The sequence below is a fragment of the Arvicola amphibius genome, chromosome 3, assembly GCF_903992535.2.
Source record: "Arvicola amphibius chromosome 3, mArvAmp1.2, whole genome shotgun sequence".
NCBI lineage: Eukaryota > Metazoa > Chordata > Mammalia > Rodentia > Cricetidae > Arvicola > Arvicola amphibius.
The window spans coordinates 91,902,951-91,926,070 of NC_052049.1; the positions used below are offsets into that span (position 1 = coordinate 91,902,951).

Here is a 23,120-nt window from a genome sequence, read left to right on the forward strand (position 1 = left end):
AGGCATGATGGGGCACTCTGATGCTGTCAGCATTTAGCGGCAGGTTGTACAAGATCATTGCTCTACTATGTGCATGCCAAACAGCTTTGTTAAGTTCCTGGTACCTATTCTGTGTGTTAGGTTGGCAGTGCAAGCAGCGTGCACGCAGACTACTCACAGAGCTGAGCGGGTGCAGGTGAAGGTTAGATGTAGACATTTGCATTTCTGTTGAGTTCCTGGTACGGGGGCAACAGGGGCAGTCTGTCCAGTCTCACATGGGAACTCTGGGGCTGAATTCCCTGAGAGTTCAGTTATGCAAGACTTTTTTTTTGACTGATGAAGACTAGGTTTCCTTTGTCCCTCTGTGATGAAATTCCTGCGTAAACTGGTAGGAGCTAAACTTTACCACTTAAAGTGGCAGTTACTTGGTGTAAAGCTTAAAGTCCAGGTCCCCTAGTAAACCCCTTTATGTTATTTAAATTAACTAATTAATTTATTAATTAATTAAGCAGAACACTTTACTGCCTCCTCTATCACTAGGTTATGACCAAAGGAAGTGTTAGGTAGGCTGAGTTGCATAATAGTGACACAAGAATCAGAACCAGAGCCAGAGTTCTCCTATTTATTAAACTGCTTCCCACAGTGGAACCAGTGCAGGGACAACCTGGTAACTGCCCAGGACCTATGAGGGAGGTGGAGGAATGCTAGACACAAATGGGCTTTGTAGCTGGGCCCCCGGCTGTCCTGCTAGACACAGGACAGCCAGGTCTGTGCACCCAGAACAGCCTACAGGATGTGCCTATCACGGTTGCCCACTTCCTCTTTCTAGGTGTCAAGCTTTTAGAGTCTGGTCAATGAGCCCAGAGAGCAGAGAAATAAATGCTTTGCGAGGAAACTAGGAAATCTGGTGTCAATAGTAGGCTCATTCCTTTTAACATGAAAGGGCTGTTTTGTGTGACCTTGACTGACTGACCTAGCTTTGGCGTTTGAAGAGCGGGGGAGCTGGCTGCCAGGCTGCATCCTAGCGAACGGCCATGTGCACAGACAGGAAGGTAGCATGTGCTCCGGCGGCTCAGAGCACATGGGCAAGAAGACCTTGCAGAAACCCTGAACGCTTTTCCATATGAAAAGGAAACCAGAAAATTAGAGGCTTCATTTTGTCTTTGTGATCAAAGCCAGGGAGAAAAGGCATCAGGCAGATACTGACCCAAAGTTCTGTGGCCACTGGGAGGATTTATTGAGCTGAGTGGCAAACATGGAAAGCTTGGGTTTGTGTTTCCTTCAGGAGTTGGGGGAGGGGAGTCAGGTGTTGACTGACAATGGAAGGCTATCATTCCAGATAATGGGTCCCTGCGTTCAGAACTGGAGATGAGGGCAACTGTTGGGTGCTAGAATTTTCTTTGACCAGGACTGGCGGGCGGAGCACAAAATGCCTCAGTGTTAATAACAGTGGTAATGTAATGACAAGCACATTTTTTTGATGCCGAGTGCCAGGCAGAGAGAGGGCAAAGGCGGTACCCGAATGTTTTGCTTTGTGCGACTATGAAAACCGAACCCGAAGAAGCTAACAACGTCGTCAGGGTTACCAGGTCAGAACCGGGTTGACCCAGGGCCTGGAGCCTGTGCCTCTGACCATAGCCCTCGCTCCTCCTGAAGACCTACCTCTGACCCCACACTTTCTACACTTCCTAAATCCATCTCAAATACCGGGCTTTTGCCAATGTTTGGAATACTATAATTCACTTTTATTGTTAAAGATATTTGTGTGTGTGTGATGGAGATTGGCCCCAGGGCCTGGCTTCTGTTAGGCAAGTGTTCTACCATTGAGGCATATTCCTGGCCAAGGAGGAATTTTTTTAAAAAAATATTTTCTTTCAACCAAATTTTCTGTTCAAACAGTGGAAGAAATATGCTGTGGTTTGTTTTGGCTAGATGTTGAATAATTCCATCCTTTTAGAGGGAAATATGCAACATATATTTCAAAATGGCGGCCTTTCCTTATTTATAAAGGTTTCTTGGTTTCACGCCATTTGTTCTGTAGATGGTATATGTTATTGTCTGGCCTCACTATGGCAGGCTTAGTTCATAATGCTTTGTGTCTTCAAACCGTTTCCTATCTTACTTTCCTTAAGATTCTTTTACTCTTTAGAGGTGGCTCAGGCTTCTTAAATTTTTTCTCCTTTTGGACACTTCTAAAGAAAAAAAATTGCACCTTTGTTCCACATTGTAGTTAAAATGTCCCTACCTATGATATTAGTAACTTGGCAATCATTAACGTTATCTCCATCCATGGAATCTCTGCATCTCTGCGTGGGTTAGGGAAGCTGCGTCTTCTTTCTGGCCTCCCCTCTTCTACGTCTCAGGATACTTTTGAGCACTGTGAGATGCTGGCACTGTGCTTTGTATTAGTGGTGGCAGGAGTAGACCTGGTTCACGTTTTCATGAAGCCAACAGTCCAGCGAATGAGGACAAATGAGTCCTCAGGAATAGACCTGTGTCCACACAGGTGTGTTCCACAGGGAGACTGATGTGTACCATCACGCGGAGCGTTGGCATCAGATATAGAATGGGCAGCTCTCCTCCACCACTGAAGACATGATAGCTGAGTGGAAAGAGTGAATATTAATTGCATGGGGTAAAGCACTGTAAAGGTCAGGAGGAGAGGGCCCTCCCAGGGTCTGTCGTTCTGTGTTTGTGAACACCTGAGACGGTGGCTTGGCCTGTGCCACCTGTATGGTTGTCCCTCATGCTCTCTGACATTTCTGCACCACACACTTTCTGTTCATCTGTCCCCCGTGCAGAATCTTTTCTGCCAATGATTCATTTATGGTATGGACCAAATCATATTTCCTCCAAAGATAGATTTCTCTTCTGGAACTTTAGGGAGATTTATACCTTTGCTTGCAAAAGGATTTTATAATTTACTGCCCCTGCTTATCTACAGGGTGTATCTCCCATGACTCCCAAGTGAATGCCTGAGTCCACAGACAGCCCTGGACTCTAAATCTATTGTGTATTACCTTCCATGTTTTGCAACATTGCACACAATGACCTTAAACTGCCCTGTCTGCCCTTGGTGTCCCGACATCGTCCCTCTTGTATGTCAGTACTGCATAGTCCATCTGATAACTGAACAGCCAATGAACAAGCAGTGTGGGGCTATGTCTTGGGGGAAATGAGGGGACTCCATGAGATGTTACCACCCTACTCTGAAGGGGAGCAACTGAAAAGTTATGGGTTGCTGATTTCTGAAATATCAACCATTCTTTTGGCAACAACTAGACTGGGGAAAACTGGGAAACTATGAGACATAACACTATGGATGAAGTTGATTGTTTTATTGCCCCATACGAAGTAGGTGTCTTGGGTTGTAATAATGATTCAATTTTATTTTATTGAATTTCAAAATTATTCTCTCTCTCTCTCTCTCTCTCTCTCTCTCTCTCTCTCTCTGCTGTAACACATGTGTAGAGGTCAAAGGACAACTTGTCAGTGGAAGCACTGTGCGGGCTCCAGGGGTCAAGCTCAGGTGGTTAAGCTTAGCAGCAAGTGCCTTTCCTAGTGAGCCCCCTTCCCAGGCCCTAGCTTGTTTAGCTTGCTATGATATGCTGAGGCAGGGACAATACCCTCTATGAAGAACATCTGCTGCAGAATAGAATTGTCCCAATACTTTGTTGAAGGCTTGCAAATACACCAACATTTTACATTACCTATATTTAATACAGTCATTATTGACTTTTTCAAGCAGAAACAAGGATCTCGGGTGAAGGCTGAGTGAGACCGTTGGAATTGGACTCTAGAGTGACAGATACACACTTGCAGGGCCCCAAAGGCCTCCACCAGCAGTACTTAGGCTTTATGGCCTGGTCACCTGTCTGTCACTGGCATCCTTTGCTGTTTATCTCAGGCAGAAAGTCTCTTAACAAAACAGAGCATTTTTAAAGAACTAGTTGATGATACGCAAATTGAAAGAGGCAGTTGTGCAAGGACATCGCTCAGTCCTGTGAATGTAAGGCCTTGTTTCATGCTATGTATCTCTGGAAGGGTCTGTAGAGAGATTATACTGAAGATTATAATGAAGTTACCATGCTTCACGTCCCTCCTGGACCCATTAGTCCTCTCCTGATTCCTGAGCCCTGCCCTTAGTTCCTTGTGACTCTGACCTACCCGCTGCTTTGCTGATCCACCTGGTCACCATGTTGTTGCATATTTTTTCTGTCTCCCAGGCATAGCCTCACAGTGTTATTAGATACAAGGTCCTTCCTACGTCAGTCTCATGTCAAGGTACCTGAGATGGTGGAGACTCCTGCTCATGGAGTTGAAGCGTTAATCTAATTATTCTTTACAATAAACAATTGAGAGTCAGATATGGGGGTATGAGCCTGAAAGATCAGAGAAGCGGGGAGCAGCCACCAGTCACCTCCTACCTCTACTGTTCCTCTGTCCATAAAGCCTGAGCAACTCTCTCCGCCCCACCTTACTACTTCCTGTCTCCTCTCTGTCTACAGTCCTCCAAACCTCTATGGTTAATTTAGGTCAGCTAGTGGTTAGCTCCACCCTCTGACTTCAAGCAAGCTTTATTTGTCAAAACACAACGAAAATATCACACAACAGCAAGTGTGCAACAGGAACTCTGCTTCACATCTTGATGACGCGTCCCCCTTGCTAAGATTAGTGCAGCATGAGGTACTTTTGCTGGCTTGTATCAACTTGGTAACATTTTCATTATCTAGAATTAAAAACTCAAAGTTGTCTTTGCTGGGATGCTTGCCCAGCCAGGTGAATATCACAGCAAAAATGGCATACCTCCAGCTTTCAGCTGGGTCATGTGAGTTGGTGTTTCTCTGGTTCTAGTCTCTGCTTCCTCAGGGTTGACCCCTATTTTAAACAGAGGCTTGATCTTTCTGTTCTGCCAGCTTATGCTTTAGATAAGATATATAGTCTGGTGTGTCTTTTCTCCCCACAAACTCACAGTGTTTCTATTGGGCCTTGCAGTCATGTCTAAACCAATCATGGTAGTTGGGGAAATAAAATTAGTTGCTCTCTTTCAGTGAGTGGCTCTCACACTTGAGCAGGCTGTTCCCAAGGATCTCTGTAAACCGCCCATGCCGCATTCAGAGTTTCTAGTTCAGCAGGTCTAAGGTAGGTGATGGACCAGGTATCTAGGTCCGAGGATGTTGGTTTAACAGCGAAGGCTCATCCTGATTTCACAGGGAGGAAGAGCAGAGAGGTGTTCTCACATGGTGATGCTGGTTGCTCTGCAGGGAGGAGAATGGAAACTCACACCTCTTCCTATTGTAGAGCACTCAATCCACTCTCATTAACCCCAACTCCTTCACAGTACGCATCAAGTAGTCCATTAGGCCCAAAGACACAGTAGACCAACTATGTCCTTCCTTAACATAGCAGTGTGAATGATTTCATGTAGACAAGGAAACTGAATGTGGAATGAGATGTAGAACTGCACTGGGAACTCCAGGACTCCCCTAGAAGGGCTGAGACAAGACCACTCAGACAAGGCTGTCCTGGAGCTGAGACCTGAAGGGAGTTTGAGCGTGGAAATGGTTGTAGGCCAAAAGAGCTTGCAGAGATTGAGGAACAATGACTCCCACATTTTAGGAGCAGAAGAAGTGAGAGGAAGAGAGGATGACCATGAGGGGCACACGGGACTTTCCAGGTTGGGGAGAGCATTGGGTTTTATTGCAGGAAAGATGAGAAACATGTCTGGGACATCAGCAGCATGCGTGGACGCACAGAGCTGAAGTGAGGGGACAAAAGTGTGTTGTCACAGAGGGAGCTGGGCCTGGCCTTCCACCCAGTGCTGGGCTCTGAGTGGACCTGGCGTCTTTGCTTCCTACCCCAAGAGTTTTCTGCAACTGTACATTTCAAAATTACATATTTTGTGAACAGTGATACCTTTCCCTTTATCTTCAGTGGCTGCCTCTGGATCCCCGGCCTGTCTGCCTTTCTAGCCATGGCTAACACCAGATTTCTTTCCTTTATGCACACTTAGCATCACATAAGCTATAGATCAGCCGTTTCTGACATTCTTCCTTCTTGAAGGGAAATAAATTTGCCGTTGGATTTTGCCAGGGAAAATGTTTTGAAATCATATTTTTTAAAAAATTGCTTTGAAAGAAAAAGGAAAAAATGAAGTAAGACTGTAGTATGAATAATAAAAACCCAGAGACAGATATTGGGGTTCAACCTAAAGATCAGAAAAGCAAGCAGTCCGCTACTGGCTCTACCTCTACCTCGGACCGAAATGGTGACCCTGCGTCCAGGAATCCTCAGAATGAGACTGACTGAGAGCCGTCTCCTCCTGTTTTATATTCCTCTCTAGGGCTGGGATTAAAGGCATGCACCGCTACCGCCCAGCTTCTAGTGTGGCTACTAGGATTAAGGGTGTGTGTCACCACTGTCTGGTCTGTGTGGCTGGTCAGTGTGGCTGTTTTATTCTCTGCTCTTCAGGAAAGCTTTATTAAAATAGAAATGGAATATTACTGCATAAGCCTGATTTAACAATGCAGGCGTGGCAACAGGGGACATACAGACAGTCCTGCAGGACTGAGAGACAGGAAGGTCCCTTGAGCCCTTCTAAAGCCTGAATCATGAGATTGACTTTCACAGTGAGCGTGGGTGTGTGGGACCAGTCTCCTGAGCCAGCACACTCACCCTGAAGCTGTGATGGAGGGGTATACCCCCAATCAGGCAGTGACTCTGACTGTCCTTATGACAGAGTCCTATCCCCGTCAGTCTAGTGCCCTCCTGCCTTCCTCCAGTGCATTCTGAAGAATGAGGATCATACGTTGCTTATGTCACTTGCTGGAAATGCCCTCTATGCTTAGTTTTCTGTCTTAACCTAGGGATCATTTCTTTCTCCCCCCACCTTTATTTCTTGGTGTGTGTGTGTGTGTGTGTGTGTGTGTGTGTGTGCACTCTCAAGCACTGGCGGAAGTCCGGGAATCAGGGAACTGATTGTGGAATCATCATTTCTCCCCTGCTTTACATGGGCTCCAGGGATTGAACTCAGATTAGCAGACTTGCGCAGCAAACTTCTCTATCCACTGAGCCATCTCTCTGTCCTGGGAAGCCTTTACTGCACGTCAGATAGGGACAGATGTGAGTCCCTTCCTCTCTCTCTCCCAGCAGCACTGAGTTCTTCTGATGGATGTCCTAATTCTGTTTAGCCCGAGACAGGCGACCATGATTCCTCTATGTGACAGCTTCCCTCCAGAGAGATAAGCTCTTGGGGAAAGAGACCATTTGTCTTGTGTCCCTCCTCTCCCAGCACGCGTCACGTATGCCAGAGGACATGCTAAGCAGAGCAGCAGCCAGCACACTGACTGCTGTGTGGGCCGCCAGCCTTGACTTCGTGACAATACTCAGGGGCTTCGTAACTTCTGATTTGGGACCACTTTCCTCCTTTTTTTCCTTTTCTTCAGAAATTTCTAGAACTTCTGAGAAATGGAAATATGATTCAGAAGCCAAATTAATCACACAGTCTTCCTCTGGGGGTGGGGGGGCGATGCTCACACCATGATGACTGAGACGCCCCAAGCAGGCTCAGGTACTTTCTGTTCCCACATTTTTGTCTCCCCTCCCTGATCTCCCATGATGAACCATGTTTCCCCTTGTCCACTGCCGAGGTGGGACTGTCACCAGCCTGACAGATCCATGTGGGGTGGGTGCTGAAACACATTTCCCTTTATAAAGTGGGTTAGGTAAAGTTGATTTTTTTCAGGTCAGGGGCGTCCCAGAGATGTCCTTGCCTAAGCACAAGTAGCCTTGCCTACGTTCTTTAATTCAGCGATCTTCATTTTTCTCTGTTAGGAATCACTTCCTGTGTAGGAGCAAGTAGCTGTAATGGGGACTGTGAGTGTGAGGGTTGGAAGTACCCAGTCTTCAGTGGAGAAATCAGCCAAGGGATGCCCTGTGCCTCCTGTCTGCCTTCCTAGCTCTACATAGCGTGTCAGGGAGACTCAGGCTTCGCCAACTGCTATTTATTCGTTGTGAATCTCATCTCGCAGATGTATTTTAATTTGAGGCATGTTGTGAAGGATGGGAGCTGTCAGGACCATTGCACCAGACGCATTTTTGGCCTCAGCAGCGCTGGCAGCATGTTGTGAGCATGTCATCGGAATAATGCAGCTTGTTGTCCTGCTCTGGACTTTCTTCAGAGAGCCCTGAGAAGACAGGTTCAATTTGGGTTGTGTCCCCCCCCCCCCAATGATATTGGAAGAAAACTAAAAGCACCCACGAACCTGCCACACACAATCACATCGATGCTTAGAATCCAGGTTTGCCATAGGGCCAGCAGGGGCTGTCTGGACCTGCTGGGGATGGGAACAGTTTGATCTTTGACTCAGAAGTCTAGCTATTTTTTCTAATGGAAAATGTAATAACTTATGACATGTAGACTCCTCGGTGAGTGAAGTCAATCCCTGTTAAACCTAGACTGAGAAAACAATTGAATGTTCAAGTATATATGACTTCGAAGTCCCAGGTAGGAAAAAAGACGGTATATTTTTTTAAGTGTTCATTTAACCTTCCGCATGCACTGGGGAAACTTTCACTCAAACCAGTATTGTCTCTGAGTTGGAGTGGCAGTGCAAGAATTCTCACTGCTGCCCTTAATGGATTTGGGGAGGAGAGCAGTAACATTATAGACCTGCTTTTCCCGGGGCATCTGGTCTGTAAAAGGTGAGTAAGCATAAGACATTTATGAGAGCCTTGAGCGCCCCAGCCATCGAAACCTGCCTTCGAGATGGTAGGTCTTAGAAGACTAGAGCTGGGTAGATCTGAGCACGGGTGCCGCAACCGGAGGCCTGCACTGCTTATGCCAAGAGAAGGGCTTTACTCAGGTCTGGGGGAAGCAGAATGTGGGTGTGGTGGACCTCTGTTGTGGGATGGACAAACTCCGTAGTCATATAATACGGCAGCTCAAGGTTCTGATGTGCTGGCAGTTGGCACCCAATCTCTGTCTCTGATCAGCCCCTGTGTGCACGCTCTTCTCTCTCTGTCTGTCTCTCTCTTTCTCTGTCTCTCTGAGTCTCTCTCTCTCTCTGTATGTGTGTGTGTAATTTTTAATTAGGAGAGCTCAGTAGCTTTTTTAAAGTTGGGCTCTTATAGATATAATTGTTTCCCCCTGCTTTTTCACGCCTTCTTCAACGAGTTCCAGAGCCTAAACAAGTACCCCCAGATGACTTCTCTGTACTGACTGGCCTCGTGGCTAGGTGGCCTGCCTGAGCCTTCCACATCTGCAGAGTGGGACAGATAAGAACTATTCTCAGAGATGCTGTGGGAACAGCAAGATGAGAGCTGAAGAGCAAGTGTAGTAGGACGCGGTAGCACGGTCCTCTCAATGGGTCCTTGCTTGCCATTCTCACTCCTTGCTGTAGTTCCGTTCTCAACCCCTCACTCACTCCAGCCACCAACTCCCTGAGCCTGCAATGCTGCCAACAGCCTCATGATGTAGACAATCTAATACAATGGATCCCTGGCTTAGCTGTGTTTGACTTGTTATACCAAAATACCCAAGCCAGGGTCGTTTATTAACAGGTGTTATTTATTTAGGAATTCCCTCCTAGTGGCTGCTATTATTGCCTGTTTGACCATCATCTCCAGACTGGGTAGTACAGTGTTTGTGACATCATAGGATTTCAGAGAGCGGGATGGGTGCGGGATGGGGTGGAGGGGTTGGGCAGTTGGGAGGTATAAAGGAGGGCAAGAGCTGGCCCTCTTTTGGCTATCTTTACTTGGAGATGTTTCCAATTAAAACTTTTCAGTCGACTCTGTGGATATGGGCATTTATTTAGTTCTTCTTATTCCCATCCCAATCTTCAAACTGTTAGAGTTTGAATATTTGCCCTACTTCCCTCTCTAATCTCGTCACTTCAGCTCCCCACCTCCCACTCTGCTCCTCAGAGCTGGGGATGGAGTGGGCATTTAAAAAATGGAGTCAGTCCTGTACCCGGAGCATCCCTTGGATTGTGTCTGGGTCCTGACCTTTATTGAAGATAAAAATAGTGATGTGCTCTGCAGTAGCCTAACCATCTGGGATGGGTTATGGATTCCTGGAGATAACCTAGTGGAGCTATCTGGCGGTAGATGCTTGTCACACATGAGGGGGGCGTGGCAAAGGAAGAGTGGGCAATGGAGGGACAGCTGTCAGCTTCTTGGAGAAAGGAGTGCTGTTAGGATTCTCCTAGCTTGGTGCTAGCTCCACAAGTTTGAAAAAATAAAATATAAGAGGAGGAGGATTATTTGGCTCATTCTATGACTATGGCAAACTGGTCATCCTGAGAGTATACCACCACCACCACCACCACCAGACTAAGAACACGTGGCTAACCCTTCCATGGTAGAAAGGATTTCATGAGGGCAGGAAAACACAGCAGAGGTTGCCAGAGCAAGGCCACTGCTGCAACAACCAGCCTACTCCCTTCATAAGGACATCAGTGCATTCCTGGAATCAGAACCCTCTTGACTTGTTAGCTCCCAATACTACTTGATCAGTGATTCAATTTCCAGCATGTGAGCTAGTGGGGTGGGTAAGCAAGGGGATGTGCAGACATTCATACCTTAGTGTGCTTTCTCCCCCAGACTTCTGGTTGGTGATCTGTTTGAGTTTTTCATCTAAAACTGTAAATAGCCCCCTTATATACAGCATGACTTCCTAACTCTTGAACTTGGCCTCTAAGGTTTTTTTTCCTCTAAATCTATCCTACCTAACTATATTTATAAAGATTTCACTTCACTAACCCCTGGTCCAACAACACTGAGAGGCTCCAGGCAAGGGTTCAGGGACAGTCTCTGTTAAGCCTTAGGCCACTCTCACCAACTCTTTGTCCCTGTCTCTACAGATATTACCTGTCTTTGAATTTCATGACTTTAAAAAAAATCTTTCTATTCGCCAGGCACGATATTTCTGTTCCCTCCAAAGTGTTGTTATTGAATGTTCTGTGAGTAAATTAAATAAATGCCCCATAGTCGGGGTACATAGCTTGTCACTTAGATGAGTAATGGAGTTTGGATTCCCAAGAGCCACATAAAAGTCACCCACAGTAGTGTGTGTCTGTAATCCCAGTGTGGGGAAGGCAGGTCCTTGGAGCACTTTGACCAGCTAGCTTAGTTGAATTGGTGAGTTCTGGCTTCAATAAAAACCCACACTCAAAAAATAAGGTATGGAGTGATTGGGGAAGACACCCGAGGTTGATCCCTGGCCTCGTATGACATTCCTTGGGAAGATGTGTGCCAGTATCACACACCTCTGACAACAAACAGATCAAAGTAGTGACTTCACCACACTCCAACCAGGTGAACCACTGAGTTCACTGGGGTCACTTACAGGACCATGGATGACTTAAAGACTAAAATCCATTGATCTTGGCAATCAAAGTGGCTGGCTCAGTGGATAAAGAAGTTTGCTGTATAAGCCTGAAGATCTTAGTTCAATTCCTAACCCCATGTAAAAGTAAAATGAGAGAATTTCTTCATAAAGTTATCCTCAGATCACCCCCATCACCAAAAAGCTCACCTCAGCAGAGGTAGTGACTCATGAAAGCTGGGACCCTATTGCAACCTGCAGACAGCTCAACATACCAGAGATTCTTCTCTCAGGGCGCCCTTACTGCTTATATAACCTTGTGTGTGTGTGTGTGTGTGTGTGTGTGTGTGTGTGTCTTTGATGTCTTACAAGTTTCAGGAGCTTCTTGAGACTTGTGAATAGTTTACTTCCTAAACTTATTATGTTTGGTTTACTTTTTAATTATTAATAAGCCTCCATTCAGCTTGGAGTATTTTATTTCTTAAAAAAAAACCAAAACCCTGCCATATAACAGGCCTCTGCACACATACAGGTGTGTTTGTTCACACACACATTTACATATGTATTCATACACACTGTACATGGACACACACAACACACACATGGGTGGGGAGAGAAGAAATACCTGAGATAATCAACTCAACTTACACAGAAGAAAGGCTGATATTACCTCATAGTTTTTGAGGTAGACTAAAACTATGCTCTCTTGGCTTTGTTGCTTTGGGCTGTGTGGTGGAGGTGATACATCATGGCAGGAGCATATAGCCAAGGGTATTATTCATATCATGACTACTAGAAAGGCGAGAAAGAGAGGAAGAGAAAGATACACTACACTACACACACACACACACACAGAGAGAGAGAGAGACAGAGAGAGAGAGAGAGAGAGAGAGAGAGAGAGAGAGAGAGAGAGAGAGAGAGAGAGAGAGAGAGAGAGAGAGAGAATCAGTGCCCTACAGTCAACCTTTGTCAGTTGGTCCTGCCCTGCCACTTAAACGTTCTAGTGCCAATCAATACTGGCAAGAAGCAACAGACCCATCTAGCACATCACCTCTCAGCACATCCACATGCAAACTTGCACAACTCTTGTTTGACCTGCTAACCCTGCTGATTTGATTGTCCACCCAACCGTCTAGCTCCTTTTGTGGTCTTTTATCTGAATGTATTTGTCTTTGTCATCCTGACTCCTTACCTAGAAGGCGTAAGTGCCACAAAGTCGAAGACAGTAGACATTAATATTCATATCCCAAGCATGAGGTTCTTTGCGCTGGAGATTTCAGTAGTTGGTTTGATATGAAAGAAATGAATTGTAAGTAGAATAAATCTTCCTAGTGTCCATGAGTAGTCAGTGTGGCAAGGCACCATACAGAATTTTCATCTCAATGGGAAGAAGCTAATTGAGTCAATTATTAACCGAGCTGCACATGCAAGCTAATCTGTCACCATATCCTCCGGACATCACAACGCTAATTCCTGCAGACTTTCTGGTTTCTGCCAAAGCCCAGAGCCTAGCTCAGCCTGACATCCTCTGGAGACTAAATTGGAACAGAGGCAACTGGCTAGGCGAGCCAGTCAGAGTGTTATGTAATTTGGACTTAGATTTCGTTTTTTTCGGAAGTGAAATAGAAAGACAACACCAACTCAGGCCCAGGTGTTTTTCTGCTCTGGCCCACGTTCTGCTCGTTAAACACTCATCCAGGGCCGTTGTGCTCTCGACTGTTTACCCGTGGGTCTCCTTCGTATTTCATGTCACCCAGGGCCTTGTCTGTTTGAAGCTTTGTGACACATATTTGGTACTCACACATTTGGGATTCTGGTGTACTGATGTTTGGTCTAACGGCTAAGTGAGGCTCACATCCTGCCTTTGCCATTACTATATGCAGAAGAAGACTGGCTAGCTGGCCTTGAGCTCATCTATAAACTACACACAGTATCGATATCTCTTCACAAGATGCTTAGAGGAGTTACATGGAATAATATGTTTAAAATAGTACAAATTCTGCAGGGGGTAGATGCTTAACAAATGTTTGTAAGTTTTTCAAATGTAGCATAGTTCACTGCCAGTGTTGGAGACAGGGAATATCACAAAACAACAAAAGCAAAAGTCATATTATAACTGGACGTTCAAGGTTTTACAGAGATTTGGAAACATCACAGAGAGACCTGAGCTGACAGATCATCTTTAACAGTGAAGGTGTTGGATGAGTGGAGATGGTTCACCTTTTTATTCTGGTCCCCAGTGCACTGGGCCTTGTGGAACTTTACACTTCCTACTGTAGGGAGACTTCTGGGCTCAGGAGACTGCTCATAAGCTGAGTTAAATCCACGAAGAATGTGGTAGGAGTGGGAGGCAGAGTCCTGCGTCATTCGCCAAATGGAAGCTGCCTTATCTGCGGAGCTTCTGCGCTGACTGGTGCATGGGGTTCCTCAGAATCCTTCTGCTCATTCTCATTCTCACCAATCTTACAGAGTGGTGTTTGTCTGAAATAACGCCTCGTAGCTTGAGTGACACCTCAGCGTGTCACACTGAAATGTACTCACCGCTGACTCCGCTACTGAATGGCTTCCTGTCTTCACGGCTCCTGACTTCCCACGTGAGACTTACTACTCCATGAGTTCAAACTTCCCTTCAGTCATGTCTCAAGCCTTGAGCTGGAGTCTGGATTGGAAGAATTTTCTGACTTACATGATTTCCATCTGTGCTTTTTAAAAATGCCAGATGTCCACTGCCAACCTAGCTTTTAAAATTCATTCTACTTAATCTAATGATCTCAAGCATGTCAATATTTAAAGATTTCTTTGAATCTCACTCACTCAGTTTCAGCCAACACAACTGGGCTTTTCTTTTCTAGTGGCTCAATTTATTTTTTTTGTCCTCACAAAGGTCTTTCCTCTGAGAAGGGGCTGCTCTCCCCCTGGCTTTTAACATTCTGCAGACCCTTGCTGACAGTTACTCTTCCTTGAAGACAGGTAGTGGCAAATGCCATTGGTGGAAAACCTTGGGCTATCCCAGGAGCTTTGCAGATGAGGTCATACTTCTGGGGTTTTGAAGCTTGGCCTGAATTTGAACCCTGGCTCTAGGTCTTTGCTGGCTTGTTTGTGCAGCAGACTGGCCATGCATGCATTGGCTCTGCGCTGTAGTTTGCGTTTTTATTATCTTTGGTCATTTTGTAGTCAAAAGACACCTGGCTTTTTAAGTACAAAGGACATAGTCCTCGAGATAGTCCATCCCGAGTCAATACAGTTCAGTACCCACTCTGCTCAGTCTTCTTTTCCCAACCCCATTTCCCCACCTGCTCAGGGTCTGTTGGGAGCCAGGGCACCGGGCAGGAGGGAGAGCAGGACAGTGGATTTGAAGGTTAGTGTTAGCTTCCTGTTGGGTCGGTTAGTGGAGCACTGAGGGTGCCAGATTGCAAAGCCTCCTGAGGCTCAGGAAGGGATGCAGTGATGAGAACAACATCTGGCCCGCCGGTCTGGAAACACAGAAGCGATGCTTGTCACTTTTCTCATCACTGCCCCGTGCGTTTCCAGACATTATATACTGTGTGTTCCCGTGATGTTTGCAAATCTTTACAAATGGATTTTGGTATGAAGGTTTAGTTGTGGCGCTTGGAGATCCAGAGTGAGCTGCACCGGGGAAGGTTTCCTATGGGAACTGAAGGTGCTGGCTCCTAACCCAGATGGATTGCTTAATAATTTACAAAGCTATAGTTTGAGTGGGAAATGCAGCCAAATTGAATAAGGTGGCAAAAAGTGTAAGGAATTAGGTCTGGGATAATTGATACCTAAGAGCGTATCGGGAACTGTGTAGACCTCCAGGTAAAGGTGTAGGAGAAACTTTGCAGCTCTGTAGAAAGAAAAAAAAAAAAAGGCCTGCTGTTTGCATGGTTTTCTTTTAAGCCATTCAGTCTTTATAAGCAGAGCAGCAAGAGTGGATTCTGGGGTTTCCACAGGAAGACTGATGCTGAAATCAGTGTCAGGGACATAGACCTGTTAACAGCCTGTCGGGACAATTACTGAAGAGAGACAGCTTTCTATTATTTTCTTAAAGCTTTTATGGAATCTCCTGCTGTTTCATAGAATTTCAAATGGGAAATCAGAGCCTGTTTTTCTGTCACGGGCTGTTAGTAGAGGTTTTCTCCCGGTGAGTCTTATCCAAGGCAGTCCTTCCCAGCCCTACCTCCGCTCTCTTTGTTCACATCTAATGTGTCCCCAGTTCCCTCTCTATGGATATGGTTTGTCTGCACAATCAATCAGATGTGCTTTGCTCTTCTCCAGTTGGGTTGTTAAAGCCTTTGTTGACTGACCATGACCTGAATGTTACAGCCATTTGGAGACAGTTGGGTGGTCTGTGGAAAATAAGTCTCATTGGAGGATGACAAGGTGGAGCAAGTCTGGAGTCAAGAGTTTGGTTTGGATCTCAGCTAGCATAGGAAGTTGATAAATATTTCCTTGGTAATCTGTGTGAATCTCATGGGCTAAGAGTCTTTTCAGACCCTGAAAGAGAAAATAAATTACGATAAAATTATGGTCTGTGGGAACTGCTGTCAATTCTAAAATGAACCAAAAAGGAAAACTTCTCAAGTTACATAAGCAGTGATTCAAGAGGGTACATAGCTATTGTCAAAGAATTTATGGGAACCTTTGTGGAAGTTTTATGTTTAAACTTTTAGGAGCATTTATAGAATTAATGATATTTTTCTTTCAGTAAATTAAAATGCAAGGTCAGTATGTTTCAAAAAATGTTATGAATGCTATAAGAAATTAAAAAAAATATGGACTATGGGTAAAAAACCCATCTCACCATGATTGGATTTTCACTAGTTTGAGATGTACATGTATTTGACTATTATACATATACTCTTGTTTTACTAGTTTGAGATGTACATGTATGTGGCTGCTACACACACACTCTTGTTTTACATCAGGTAGGTCAGGTTGTACATATCTTCTTATCTTTGTAGTATTATTTTAGATGTCTATATTATTTTATTTTTATCTCTATTTAGTGAATACCTCTATAGAATATATTATTTGTCTAACATGATTTATAAATATTCATGGCAGATATGAACCCAGGTCCTATAGTTTAGCATCTTGTAAACATTTAACTTTTAGGTATTCCATTTCAATTCTAAGTATTGTTGCAATGAGCCTTCCAGAGAAGCTAATTCTCAGTACTTTAGAGTAATTTTTCAGAAGATGACTAGCTAGGTCACACCTTAACTCTTCATAAATATAAAGTACAAGATACAAAAATACATATTTAAAAACATTTAAGATTTACATGTCATTTAAATACATTATATATATACATACAGTGAAATATGTAAATATCTCTATCTTAAAAATATGTGTTAATGCATACCATTTCATTTATCCTGCAGAAATTTATGGAGTGTGCGTGTATGCTCACACGTTTGTGTTATTAAATATACTGTCTTCAGAATGATCAAACTCATTGCCAATATTATGCTTTTAACAGCAACATGTGAACTAGTAGACCTTTTTAGAAAATTCGCATTAAACAAGCAATGAAAATCTAACATATTATTAAAATAATAAAAAGTCATCTTCAAAGGTTTTCTTCCTTTTATTTATTTTTTTATTGAGAAAGAATCTCACTCTGTAGGCCAGGAGAATTAGTACTCATTGTATAACCCAGGCTTTCCTTGAATTTATGGCAACCCTCCTGCCTCATCCTCCAAATAAATCTTGGCTTGTAGGTCCAAGATGTCATGATCAGCTGGAAAAAAGAACTTCCTGGTGATGGCATCTACTTTTTTTCGTTTGAATGTTTGCAAGCATCTTGGAAATGTAAGGCATTTGCCTTTTGACAGTCGGCTGTCATTTCCCCTTGGTCATTTGTTTCTCTGGTTATGGTAGTTATCCCATGCAAAGAGTTACTTTTTGGGTTGTCAGCTATATCTATTTTTTTCTTTGTGTTTTATGGCTTTTCCTTTGCATTTATGCTTATGTGGGGACTTGCATGCAATATGTATATAAGCATATACATAATTTTCCGTGTACTTTTATGGTTTTATTTACTTTATTTTACATTTTTAATCCATCTGGAATTTATTTTGATCAGCACTTTTTTATGCAATCACTTAGAATACTCTCAAGTACATACAAGCACATGTCGTCTATGTGGTTTGGAATAAACATTATGATGAAGCATAAAACCGGGGCTTAGCAGCAATAATAATAATTTTAAAATTGCCGTATGTTAACTTCTCATATGTGTTGTTAAGTATAACCAACAGCTTTGTATATGTTATTTCACAAGCCAAATCACAAGCTTGGTTTAAAGTGTCCCAGGCTGATCAAGGTGTGTCTGGTAATGAGCCAGCTTCCCAGACAGCCTGAGACACACTTGGGTGTGAGACATAGCCATATAACTATATACATGGCTTCTCCGATAGGCTCCTGCTTGTCTTTCTACCCTGCTCTGAAACAATAATCTGGCCAATGCCACTGTCTCTTCTATTCCACTGTCTGTTTTCTTTAGATCCTTCTCCCAGGGCTCTTGCTTGTTTTGTTTTTAGTGTGGCTCTTTCTGAGACTACGTATGGGTACCAGCATGTCTCTTCTTCACAGTGTTTATTGACATGATTGGCATTTTATTGACTTTCTGCTTTTAATCTAGACAATCCCTGCATAATAAACCGGGTTTCCATTTTTAGGCAACTGTCTTCATGTGGCTGTGTGCTTCATCCCATCCTTTAAAATCTCCACCGCAGGCAGCACCATCTGCATGTGTTTTCCGGGATCCCAGGCGCTTACCTCCGGCTTGGCCCACTGCAGGCTCCAGGAATTTAGCTCGCAGACTGTGCTGAGTCCAGTCAGCCAAGACCTGATGGAGCCCTGCTTTCTGGCCTGCAACTGCACTTCATGTCTGCTCGTTGCCCTTCTATTTCTCTTCTTTAGACCAAATGTGACAAATACATTGTCGTGTATGGGGTGTTTCTCATGTTAGCCCTGAGGTTCTCATGCATTCTGTCTTATTTATTGACCATTAATAACTCCATTCATTGATCCACTCAGAAAAATTTCCTATGTACTCATTAAGTACTGAGGCCTGCACTATGCATTGGGCATGCCCATACAAATAAAAAAAAAAAACACAGCAAGCTCATTGTCCTCACTGACTTTATGGTGCAGAGGGGAAATAAATAAATGTTATTGTAAATTGTGACAAAGGCAGTCACAAATAAAGGTGGGAGGAGCTAAGAGGTCCCTTAGGTCTTTATTTTCTTGGGCCATGGGGAGAGGGCGGGGGGGCGCAGGTGTCTGGAGGAGGAGATGTGGAAAGGCAAGTCACGAGTGGAGAATGTCCATGCAGAAACCCCAGGGTAGAAAAGAACAGCACACATTTCAGAACTGAGAGGAGACCAGGTAGAAGCTGAAGATGGAATGATGTTGATTAGTCACCGCCCAAAGTATGTCAAGTGACAAAGGTGCTCATTCCCTGTCCTTTCAAGAAGTTAGCCAAGGAGCAGTGGTTACTAAGTGGTAAAAAGTTTTCTTAATATTTTAACTACTGTATGGCCCAGTCACTCAAAAGCCTATTAAACACTTTCAATATAAATGGCCATAAATCAGGAGCTTCAAGGATAGCAAAGATGAAGGGGATACATCTATCCTCAGGATGCTCACATTTACTCTAGGACCCTAGCCATTCACACAAATGATATAAGACAATAACGCACAAAGTAGTACAAATGCTTAGAGACGGACAGATGAGTGTTTAGGAGGTAGCCGATGTATTGAGACAGAAGCCATACCCTTGCTGCTTCTCTTTCTTTCTTATGAAACAGTACCATTGAGATCAAGTTTATTTACATCATTAGCCACTGAGAACTAGAGTTCCCCAAACCTTCCTGTGGTCCCAGTTACGTGCAAGCCCCATCATCTCCTTTAGAACATATGCATTTCCTCAATAAGAACACTTAGGTGCTTTAGCCATCGCTCCTCCAGCCCTGCACAGCCACTTCTTGTATGCACTTCTCAGTTCTATCTTCATATATCCTCATTTGTGAAATGTTTTCAAGGTTCATACACTTTTATAGCAACCATTGGCTTTTCACAATAGTATTCCACCATATAAATATAACACATTTTGTTTGTGTGTTAGCTAGGCTGTTCCTACTTTCTGGCTATTATAAATAGCAACAATATGAATTGTTAGGCACATGCCTTATTTGAACGGCTGTTTTCATTCTTCAGGGTTTATGGTGGGTTACAAGCTTGCTCCATGTTGAGTCATTCAGGGACCTTCTTAAATGCTTTTCCAAAATGGCTGCCATTTCCATTCCCACTAGCAGAGTAGGAGGACTCTGATTTGCCAACGCGTGCCATTATCTGGCTCTGTGCTCTAGTCCCCTAATGAAGATGGGACGATCTCATTACGGGTTGGGTTTACATTGGTGCTGTGAATAGCGATGTCAAGCGTCTTTTAATGTTTGGTATTAGAAAGTAGTGAATGCTCTTCAGCGCAGGCCCAGAGGGGAGATGAAGATTTACTAGGCTGTGAACAACACCAGGGCTCCTCGTCTTACTCCTCTCCAGAATCCCCACACTCTAGTGGTAGGCAGAGGCAGCACATGGTCAGGCGGAAGGCTGCTGGAAGGGTGACTGGCTGGATCTGGCTGGCTCTGGCTTTCTCTGTATGGTAATGGTAGCAGGATAATAATTTCTAAAAGCTAGTGCTTTTGTTTTTAAATCTGCCTTTTTCTTTTCTCATGTAAGGTGCTCAATTAATCGTGTGTTTATAGAGAAAAATCACCAACAGCATTGTCAGATAATCTGCAAAGAAGCCCATACTTCCAAGCTCAGTGTGCTCATTGCCCTTGCATCCCTGAATGTCTCATGTTTTAGATTTACAGAACCATGCAAGATAAGAATAAATTTTCAAAGAAAAATGTACAACAAAGAACAGAATAGCAGAGAGCACCTTGGTCAAGTGACTCCTAGCAGCCTCAAAAGTGACTTGGTGTACTTAAGTCACTGCTTTTCCTTAGTGGGTCCTGCCAATAACAATTACTGGATATTAAAGGGACACTTTGGATCTTGGGAAGTTATTTCTAACTTGGTGAAATGTCAGCTCCTTCGTTAGACAAGCAGTTGAGATGCTGTACTCAGCAGTGGGAAGTTATCTCAGAAACTTCCGAAGTCTTGAAGTGCAAGCATTGCTTTCTCCTTTTGTCTAAGCCACTGACCTCTGAGACTACCAGAGTCAAACAACCTAAACTCACATTTGCATCAGGGTGCCCAGAGCAATCAGAAGCCCAGATCTTAGCTCCCCAGAAGGGTGGATCAAAAGGCTCATCTTATCCCGGGATCCCTCTAGGTCAAAGGTCACATGTAATAGGAAATGAACAAATGAGCTGCTACGTTGATAATCGTCCCTATAGGCAGTCTCTCTAAAGAGAGACAGCAATGCATTCATTCTCCCAACCCCAGGATCTTTAGGAAGGCTAGAAGAAAGATATTCAGAAACACTATTATTGCTTTGTTTACTACTCATATTTTCATTTTTGCCAGCTGTTATTTAATACCCTGGAAGCTGTAAGTCTCTGAGAAGCATTTGCATAGCATAAGCCAAACTTACTTCAAAAATCATTTTTCACCCAGAAACAGAAGGTTGGGATAGAAGAGATTCTGCCAATTTGGCAGCAGGGAGGAGGCTGCAAGGCCAGTAAAAGACGCTCTGCTAATGTAATAAGTGCAGGCCTCCTGAGGGGACGAGAAGCATTTTCCATCACGTTTATTTCTTGTGTTAAAGACTTAAGCATAAACCTCTGAAAATCCCTGAGAACCGAGTTTCTACCTTGCATACTGCCTTCGTGATGGATTTCCCATTTCCATTCTGTTAGTAATTCCTTGAGTTCATTTATTCCATTTCATTAAAAGCTAAAACCGAGAGCCTCACAACGCAATGTAAAAGACCACCTCACTATCTGCTGCTCCTTACTGTTCCTACTAAACTCTTTTTCCACCAGGGCCTTCCTTGCTCAAAGGGGAAGACCATTTCCAGAGTAGATTCCTGGTGGGCAAAAGTGTGGCCAATTGCCCTAAGACCTATTGCTTTCAGTGGGAAGATGGCCATGTTTGATATTCATTAAAGACCCACTGCTTAGACAGGCTGGTGAATGACTGTCGTGCACACAGTAGGAGTGACAGCTCATGGCTCACGTGAGCTATCAGTTTTAACCAAGCAGCAGTACCCAGATGTTTAATCAAACACCCTCCCAGGTGTGTCTGAGGGCATATTTTATGTTCAATTTACATGAAAATGAGCAGGCATTCAGGAAACAGTTCAGCCTCTGTAATGAGGGTAGGTCTCACTCAATGACTTGAAGCTTTTGTAGGAAAAGAATGACCTCCCTCAAACCCAAGGGTGTCCGACAGCAGGCTGCCTTTGGGCATCTCTTCTCTGGGTCTCCCTCTTGCTGGGCCACCTTGCAAACATGAGAATTGTCATTCTCTATTGTCTTGTGAGCAAACTCCTTAAAAACAACCCATCACCCTGTGCGTGCACACAACACAAAAGCACGTGAGCCCTGTGGGTTGTCACACTTAGAGAACTCTGAGTGGTTAGTGAGTGTAGGAAGACTCGATGGGCAATGCGTCCGCACATGAGATTTCTGAGAATGGAGTCAGTGAGCGATGTGTTACACGGACGAAGTCTAACACTGCATTGTGTGTGCCAGGGTAGCCTCAGCATGCCCATAGCAGAGGAAGGCACTGTAGCTCAGAGCAAACAGATGGGGCAAACATCTGTCAACCAAATACCATTGGATGTTATATGGTTGGAATCTTGTTATGTTTAATGTCTATAGAATTTCATATTTTCCCTTTTCTCTTAGCAGAATTTTGTATCATGCTACATAAGGTTACAGATTTCTAAGTATTTCGGCAAACATCAAACCATTTATTTATTTATTTATCTCTCGTCCCAGACAGGGCTTCTCTGTGTAATAGTCTTCACTGTCCTGGAACTAGCTCTCATAAACCAGACTACCCTCCAACTCACAGAGATTGCCTGCTTCTGCCTCTTGATTAAAGGGATTAAAGGTGTGTGTACCACCACCTCCTGGCTCATCAAACCATTTTAAAGCATTGTAGATAATGCTTCAGGGAACATTTCCTTGCACATGCATCTCTGCTCCTTAGTAACAGGTCTAGGAGATCAGACAGCAGGAGCATTTTGTTTACTTTGAGAAGTAGAAGGTGGAAAGTGGAATAAGAAAAGATAAAATTCTTTATAGGAAACACAAAAACATGCAACACAAAAATCCAATACAGTGGTGCCTTGCCATGTAAGTGGATTGAGATTGCTTCTAGAAATAGAAGAGTCTCAAGTTCAGCTTTTAAAAATGAAGTTGTAGATGAGATTTTCAAGAGGAATCCCTCACAGAAATTACACAAGAGAATCTGGAAATAAAAATATGGAATAAATAACCAGTAAAGTTACAGCACTAATGTCAGGAAAAAAATAAAATTCAAGGTAAAAAGTTCTATTGGACACGGTAGCTAATAAAACACCACAGCACTCATGTTCTTTCTGAATAAATAAATAAACAAACAGAAAAGAAAGGAAAGGGTATGCCTGCCCCTAGGTATGGTGGAGGAAAATACTTTTATAGATATGTGTCAGAGCATAGGTAGAGGCAGGGACATCTGGGAAAGTTCAGAGTGGACTTGGCCCAGACTGAGTTGGGCCCTAGAGGAGAAGGGGAAGAAGAGAGGAGAGAGGGGAACTAAGTGCAGCAGCCAGGAAGCCAAAGGTACGAAATGGAAGGGGCAG

The 23,120-nt window shown here is 44.0% G+C and overlaps 1 protein-coding gene across 1 annotated transcript in view; it reads left to right on the top strand.

Moving 5' to 3' along the window:
• Bmper (BMP binding endothelial regulator) overlaps positions 1–23,120 on the top strand; it is a 252,979-nt gene that overhangs the window by 191,052 nt on the left and 38,807 nt on the right. The window lies entirely within an intron of this gene.